The following is an 8,536-nucleotide window of genomic DNA, read 5'->3' as shown; positions in this document are numbered from 1 at the left end:
AGCCCTAAGCCCTAAGCCCTAAGCCCACCTAAGCCCTAAGCCCTAAGCCCTAAGCCCTAAGCCCTAAGCCCTAAAGCCCTGTATGTTCGACGAGATTAAATGGTAGGCGGTTTAGGGTAATGAATTAGAGGATATCTTCTTCCCATTCTTATACTGAGAATGGTATATTGGCTGTATTTCCTACCTAAAAGGTCGAATCGTTATGAATCAGTAAGGCTATAGGTTTATAGGGCTAGGGGTTATACTTTACATCATTCTGTAGAAACTTTATAATCCCCGAATTCATCTTATTATCTGATCGTATATATCCAGCTGTTTTAAGATGCTTTGTGATCGTTAATGTGCCATGGTACTGCACTTTACTACCTATACTACCTGGGCTGGTAGAATAAGGATGCTCTAGGATCTTACCATAACGCTTACACATAACCTTTAGTGCCCCATCGGCGATTTTAGCGACCTGGTGGTAGCTATCCCAGATCTCTGTATGGCGTTTCGAGTCCTAATTGATCTTGTTTTTCGTGCCATATTCAGTCCCTAGCCACCAGTCCACCTATTCCGAATAAACCATCTTATCGTAAAGAAGAAATGTCTTCCTACGGTCGGGACTAACGCGCGTAAGGGAAGAAGGAACCGGCGTAGGAGTTAGATCACCCGGTCGGAGGAAACTAGATTCCCAGGGTTCTTGGGTCTGTATACTTGCGGAGGGAGTAGGCACTTGTGAATCATTAAGTTCCCCATAAAAGGACGATGGGAAGTCTGAAAACTGGCTTTAAGACATAATTAAAGGTCAGCATTAAGATGAATGATTAAGTAAGGGAGGAATTAGAGATTATAAATAAGAAAGGTTAACTTTAGGAGTTAATAGATCAAACGGACTATATCCGGCTAGATGACTATACTATCCGATTGGTCTATTAAGCTTATGATTTATGGGTCTGACCCAGTAACCCAGCAATAACCCAGCGAAAACCCGGATAACCCAGTCAAAGCCCAGTAAAAACCTAATTCCCACCCTAGTTTTATGTAGATCCCTTAAAATATTTCACCTCATAGGGTCTCTAAATGTCTAAGAACCGCCAATTCAAGATACAGTAGGGTTTAAATATCTATTCTATAATATAAATATAAATAAGAGAGCCTACTTTCTCACTTAATCAATAAATAGTATCAAAAAATGAAGAAATGGTTACCTTTTCTTTTTACTCCCCAAATCTATTATAAAATGTATACTAGGTCTATACATGTTAAATATATATTTCTATAACTTCAGGAGGGTGTATCTTCCCAAACGCCCCATACACTATATTCTATGTGAAATATGGCATCTTAAGGGGTTTTTGATAGAGAAATAGACAGATTCCTACTATTTACATAGAGATTTCTTATAATTTTAAGTGGCTTCTTGGTGATAAGAGTTGAATTCTTAGGTATGAACCAAAACATGGGAAAAAAACGGTATTCTATTTAGAAAACTAAGCAGGTTTATGTAGACCTTGCCAACTCCCATGGGACTAAAAAAATTTTGGTCCCATATCCTGGTCCCATCTACTCCCACGGGACTAAAAAAATTCTGGTCCCATAACCCTGGTAGTCCCATGGGACTCCCATGGGACTCATGGGACTCCCATATGGTCCCACGCTAGCATAACTTTGCCAAGAATTTCCTCTTTCGGCTGCACAAATCTGCAAAGTAATCAGATAAAATACTGTTATTTACAGGTGTATGAGCGTCCCTACTTCCAATGTTAACCAACGTCGTTTTTTTATATGATATGGTCTGCAATTAAGTGCATAAATAACTCAAGTCTATATCAAAAAGTATCCTCCTTTAAAAAAAAAAAAGTTAAATAATAGACTGTTATCGCCCATGGGTATAAAAGAGACATAAACATGGTATTTAGTAGAAGTGGTTAAGCAATATATATATTTACATAAGGTACTACACTGCATTTTCTATATATTATTGAAATGGTAAAAATTCAACAGACTTATAGTAAAATATAGTTAATTCTTATACCATAAGAAACGTTACCCCTGAATTGGTTTTTTTTATTTTGGAATTACTATTCTCTACTCCATGGTTATTAAAGAATTTCAGGATAAAGCAGGTTCAAAAGTGAGGATTTTCTATTTGAAGTTGTGGGGGATTCTAGATACTAGACTTCGGCAGAACCCATTTTGGGTCGGAGTCTCCGACCCAAAACCCAACCCATTGGGTTTTGGGTTCCGCCTTCCATAACCCAACCCAACCCAAAACCCAATGGGTTAAACCCAATAACCCAATAATAACCCATTTGAACCCATTTTAGCATAAAATATGGGTCTTGGCGTTCATAACAATGCTAAGTCATCGAACAAAATTACTGTTTTTTATAACTGTTCCGGTTTGTCTGTCGAACATTGCTACATTATCACAGTAATAAGTTAGAAATTTTATATAATTACTTTGAATTTAAAGCCAATTTACTTCATATTATATTAATTACCAATAAAAATTGAGATTAATCATGGTATAGTGGTGTTCTATTAATTTATGCATTTATTGAATGTAGACTGTTAGAAATATATATTGGTGGCAGAGGTGAGTCTATACATATTTAAACATAAACATGAATAGAAATAGAAATCTCTTAATCTTAATTTATTTTCTATATAATTAATATCATTTTAAAGCTAAATATCTCTTTTCTTATATTCTTAATTAATATATCTAGTAATTAATGTACTATGTAAATTGAGGTGGTTTATAAATGATCTCTATACTCTTATGTGTACTCCAGATGAAATATTTCTGAGTGATCTTCGGGGGGAATGGGTTGTGAATGGGTGCTCTCGGGTTTTAATGGGTTATTAATGAGTTATTAATGGGTTATATTAGGTTTTGATGGGTTTTAATGGGTTATGATGGGTTATAATGGGTTATGATGGGTTATGAATGGGTTCTATTAGGTTCTGTTGGGTCGGACCCATTTAAATATAGCTTATGTATAGACCTTGCCAACTCCCATGGGACTAAGAAAATTTTGGTCCCATATCCTGGTCCCATCTACTCCCATGGGACTAAAAAAATTCCGGTCCCATTACCCTAGTAGTCCCATGGGGGTCCCATGGGAGTTATGGGACTCCCATATGGTCCCACGCTAGCATAATTTTGCCAAGGATTTCCTATTTCAGCTGCACAAAACTGCAAAGTAATCAGATAAAATACTGTTATTTACAGGCGTATGAGTGTCCCTACTTTCAATGTCTAACAATATGGTTTTGTTATATGACATAGTCCATAATAGAGTTAACAAATGACTTAAGTATATATCAAAAAGCATCCATCTTCAAAAAAAAAACTTCATATACTAGATTGTGGTGGCTTTTAGGCGCAAAGGAGATTTAAACATAGTATTAGAAGGAAGTGGTTAAGCAAAATATATATTTATAGAGAGGTACTACACTACATTTTCTACATATTATTTAGAAAGTATAAATTTGACAAAGATTTTAACAAATTATATTTAATTCCCGCACCATAAGAAACCTTACCTCTAAATTAGTTATATTCACTTTAGAATAACTATTCATACTACGTGGTTATTAAGTAATTTCGGGATAAAGAAGGCTTAAAAGTGAGAATTTTCCCCTTAAAGTTATGGGGGATTATAGATACCCCTAAATCTAATCAATTTCCCTTTTATATGGGAGTCCCATGGGAGTCCCACGGGAGTCCCGCGGGACCCCCATGGGAGTCCCGTCGAATAGACTAATAAGTAACATATAATAAGTGGGTACTAGCCTATTTATGATGTATCTTCGCGCTATTACTCGTTTAAACTCTACTAGTAGCCGAACGTGACTCTCGCGACTATAAAGGTAGGTGTTAGAGATATGCTTTTTAAACCCTCTTCTAGTTCAACAGAATTGTTATTCTAGTATGTCGCAATACGAACTATACGCTAAGGCTGGCCCTTCATCCCAGATCACATTATCCCACGCCGGAATTCCTCCACCTTCTTCAGTCTATAGCATTAGCATTATTGATGACCCCCTTACGCCAGATCATTCAATTAGCCAGCAGCCAATCTATAGCGGACCAGAATCCTTAATCCTCTAAATAGAGCCGAATCCGATTCCTCCAAATCTCCGCCGTATCGGTCCTAAACATCAAAAGTTCTGGGTTCTTTAGACTACAATGAATAAGACCGACTTCGTTAAGTGGTGGCGCCATACGGCAGGTGCTCACCCACACCCTCCGCTTCATAAAGTGAACTTTGAAGCAAGGTATACCTCTGCTACTTAGGAGCACTTTGACCAAGTAGCACACTTTTAAACCGGGAAACTAATGGCACTCTGTCGGAGGTATGGAAAAGCGCTCTCGCACCCATCCTCGACATTAAATGGTTCGAAGTCACTTACTGCACATTTATCTAGCCGCGCATACATAGTTACCTCGAAAAAGGCTTTAACATAATAGGATATATAGCAATCGCTCGAACTTACGGTATTATATACGTCCGATTCTACATTCTATCGATTTGATACTAATATCTATATTATATTTAGTCTACTCGTACGCCTACCCGAAAAGTCTTTGACTAATAACGATTTGAAAGAGCCTAAGTCAAATTTATAGCGAACTCACGCCTTCCATTTCAGATCCTCCGGCATAAAGACTTTAAAGATCTAATTACAGAGGCTCAGCTTTCTCAACAAAAACTCACCCTTCTATCACCAAAGACCGCGCGGCGTCGGCTCCAGTTAATCGTCCATACAGAGCAGCAAAAGCTCCTTTCTCTTCTCCCAGCCGGAGCGAAGCTATCAATTGCCCTTGATTATTGGACCTCACCCTTCTAACAGGCATTCATGGCAATCACAGGCTATTTTATGGATATTAATTAGGATTATCATGAGATACTTCTAGGTTTCATGCCAGTTCACGGCCAGCATACAGGCTCCTATCTAGCAGACGTTCTCCTTAAGGTTCTTCAGTAACAGCAGGTTACCAATCGAGTGATTACGATTACTACAGATAATGCGTTAAATAATAAGACCTTAGTCGATAGTCTATGTGATTTAATCGAACGGTTAGAGCTTCCTAATTTCACTGAAATTGTACGGATTCCATGTCTTGCTCATGTGATTTAATTAAGTCTGAAAGATCTCCTTAGCCTAATAAAGGCTAATCCAAAAAACGACAAGACAGCAATAACATGGTCGGAAGAAAACGGGAGTGTTCTTTAATAGGCAAAGAGACAGAAGGGAATCATTTATACGCTAGCTAAGGTAAAGTAACTAATGCCTTTAACAATTTTATCTAATACTAACTACTATACTGCTAGGTACGGGCCTTCGCAGTTTTTATTAATGCCAGCCCACAGCGACGGGAGGCATTTCTAAATCTTTAAAGCGAAGAACCGAGGCTTACCCCGATCCAGGATGTACGCACTCGGTGGAATTCAACATATCTTATGCTCCAGCGCGCTAATCGCCTTTCAGATAGCTACTAAAGATATTACGCAGAGCATCAGCGCCCCAAATTCCGGCTTAGTAAAAGCGAATGGCGGCAGATCGAATACTTGCTCCATATCACAAAGCCTTTCTACAAATGGACGGTTAGCCTATTAAAGATTAAGGCGATAACAATCCATGATGTGTTCCGGGTCTATAACCGACTATTTACCCATTTTAAGTAGGCCCAGGCCCGACTTCGGCGAAAGAAAGTGCCTTAGAAAAAGGCTATGCTTAAGGCTCTTAAGGCCGGAAGTAAGAAACTCTCGGTATACTATAAAGTAACTGAGCAAGCACATGGCAGCCTATATGCAATTAGTATAATTCTTGCACCTCAGCATAAACTTGAATTCTTTAAAGGACCAGAGTGGGCAGGTGAAGTCGATAATATGGATTCCTCCTGGCATGACATATATGAAAAGTCTCTTCATAATCATTTAGAGGATTACTCAAAACGCCAGCCTAAAAAGCAAGTGCTTACAAAGGCAAAGTCCTCCTCGCATAGCACGGATGCAATGATGAGCCTCTTCGAGGAGGATTAACCAGAGCCACCACCGCAGCCGAAGACTGGGTGGCAAGAAGAACTTAAGGGATATCTTAATACTGGTATGTTTAGATGATCATGATTATAACTTAACTAAGCTAATTATATATAGAACGGAGCATAGTAAACCTATGCCATTTCTGGAAAGAGAATGAGTATAGATTTCCGATACTCGCAGCGGTTATACGGGATGTCTTTTCTATCCTAGCTACTGGCGCCGGTGTTAAGCGCCTCTTTAGTACTGCTCGCGATATCTGCCATTATCGACGAGGCTCATTGAACGAAGTAATAATACAGGATTTAATGATGCTTCGTTATTTATCTAAATTTGATATTGAAAGTGAGGAAACTGGGGAGGATTTCTAACCTGAGGCTACCTTAAATCAGGACGAAAGGACTGAGGGTGATGAGGTAAGGGAGGCGGGACTTCCTGAGTGTATACCAGAGGCAATTAGCGAGGGTGAGGACGGTGATAACTCAGATGAAGCAGGAGAGATTGTTACCGATCAGGAGGCCGCTGAGGAGTCAGATGATGATTCGGCACTACATCCATTGCCTGCCATCGATACTATAAGTCAGGCACGCCCCCAAAGAGATCGTAAGCGGCGTAGGGATGAAGATCTATACGAGTATACTAGATAGTTTAATCACAGGATACTATAATTACACTACTTTTTGAGAGGAATTAATCCAGAATCATTCAATGCTACCTCCCACTGTAAGCTAAATACCCATTAATACAGGGCATTTCTGCATATCTTATGCAGGTCACGTTTTTCTACGTGTTTACAGTGTTTACAGTCCCATGGGAGTCCCATCAAAGTCCCATGGGAGCGGACTAGCACCTCACTCCCATCTCTTGGCACTCCCATGGGACCATATGGGAGTCCCATCTACTCCCATGGGAGTGGTCCCATGGGACTAAATGATGGGAGTTGGCAAGGTCTACTTATGTAGCTAATCAATTGATCTTATATCTTATATCTTTTGATATATCTACTTTACTTAGCCTATTTGCGTGTCTATTATCTGAAACCCCCTTTTTATAAGTATATACTCCCTCTGATTATCCCCCTTACATCCCCTGCAGTATTCATCTTTACAATAATCATGTCCTAAAGCCAGCATTCTGACTTCCTACCTACCCTTTTCGATAGGGATACAGATAACCTTAGCTATCTTATTCCCTCTTCTCGGGCTCTAACCCCACCTGGTAGCTAACTCACAATCGAGCCTTTTGATGCTATTAATACCGACTTCCTTCGGCCCTCTAACCTTCTACCGATCCCACCTTCTCTTACCCGCGTTAGCCCCGATCGGAGAAAGGCATATGTGCTTTATGACGATATGGCATATAAAGAATGGGTTAACTGGTGGCTACAAACCGACTATAGGCAGAAAAGTAAGCTTTCCTAGGACTTAAATCGTAATTTAAATATATGGAGTAACTTCGACCAAGTTACCCATACCAAAGATGGTGCGCTAAAGGTGATGTGTAAGCGCTGCTTAAAAATCCTGGAGCATCCTCATTCTCTATCGCCTAGTGGTAAGGGCTATCATGGCACATTAACAATGTTAAAGCATTTAAAGACAGCAGGCTGTCGTAAAGCTCAGTAGGGAGGGAAAGGAGAAATTACTAGGTTCCTTCAAAAGGTAGTAAACCCTTATATTTTATTTAGTTATTAGGTTTTAGTAACACTCTTAGATACATAGGATAACGGCTAATCGGAAGCTCCTTTTTCACAGTCAGTTTAGGAAGAGCATCTTCTTCAATTTCTTACCCTTAATCGACTTCCATTCCACCTTATTGAACATCCAACATTTCATAAGCTATTCCGATTAGCCCGCTCTGCACCATCCACCCCCCTAATACCCTCCGCTACTACAATACGCCGTCGCCTCCGTGATATCATTACAGAACGACAGAAGTCTATCCTCTAAACGCTACCTAACGACGCAAAAATCTTAATTACATTAGATTACTGGACTTCTCCATATAACCAGGCGTTTATGGCTATCACTGGCTATTTTATTAATAGCAATTGGGTATACCAAGAGGTTCTACTTAGATTTAAACCACTTCATGGCTCTCATACTGGTTTGAATCTAAGTGGTATAGTCCTTAAAACTCTAGTTAAGCATCATATCCAGGATCGGGTATTTAGAGTCACAACTGATAACGCTACTAATAACAAGATAATGGTTAATGCTATACAGCAGGCGCTCTCTAGCGATGTGACAGTAATCCGAATACCCTGTCTTGCTCATGTTATCCAGCTATGTTTAAACCAGCTCCTTGATCGTCTGAAGGCTATTCCTCTAAATGAGAATACAGAAACGAAGTGGACTAACCAGAAGTCATCCGCAGTAAAGGCAAATGCTCGGCATCAGACACAGAGGATCTCATATACCTTAAATAAGGTCCGCTATCTTACTATGTATATCCATGCAAGTCCCTAACGCCAGGCGGCCTTTCTCCGACTTCAAGAAAAG

Source organism: Penicillium robsamsonii, assembly GCF_028829455.1.
Source record: "Penicillium robsamsonii strain IBT 29466 chromosome Unknown utg000005l_segment0_segment0, whole genome shotgun sequence".
Lineage (NCBI taxonomy): Eukaryota > Fungi > Ascomycota > Eurotiomycetes > Eurotiales > Aspergillaceae > Penicillium > Penicillium robsamsonii.
This window is presented reverse-complemented; position numbering follows the sequence as displayed.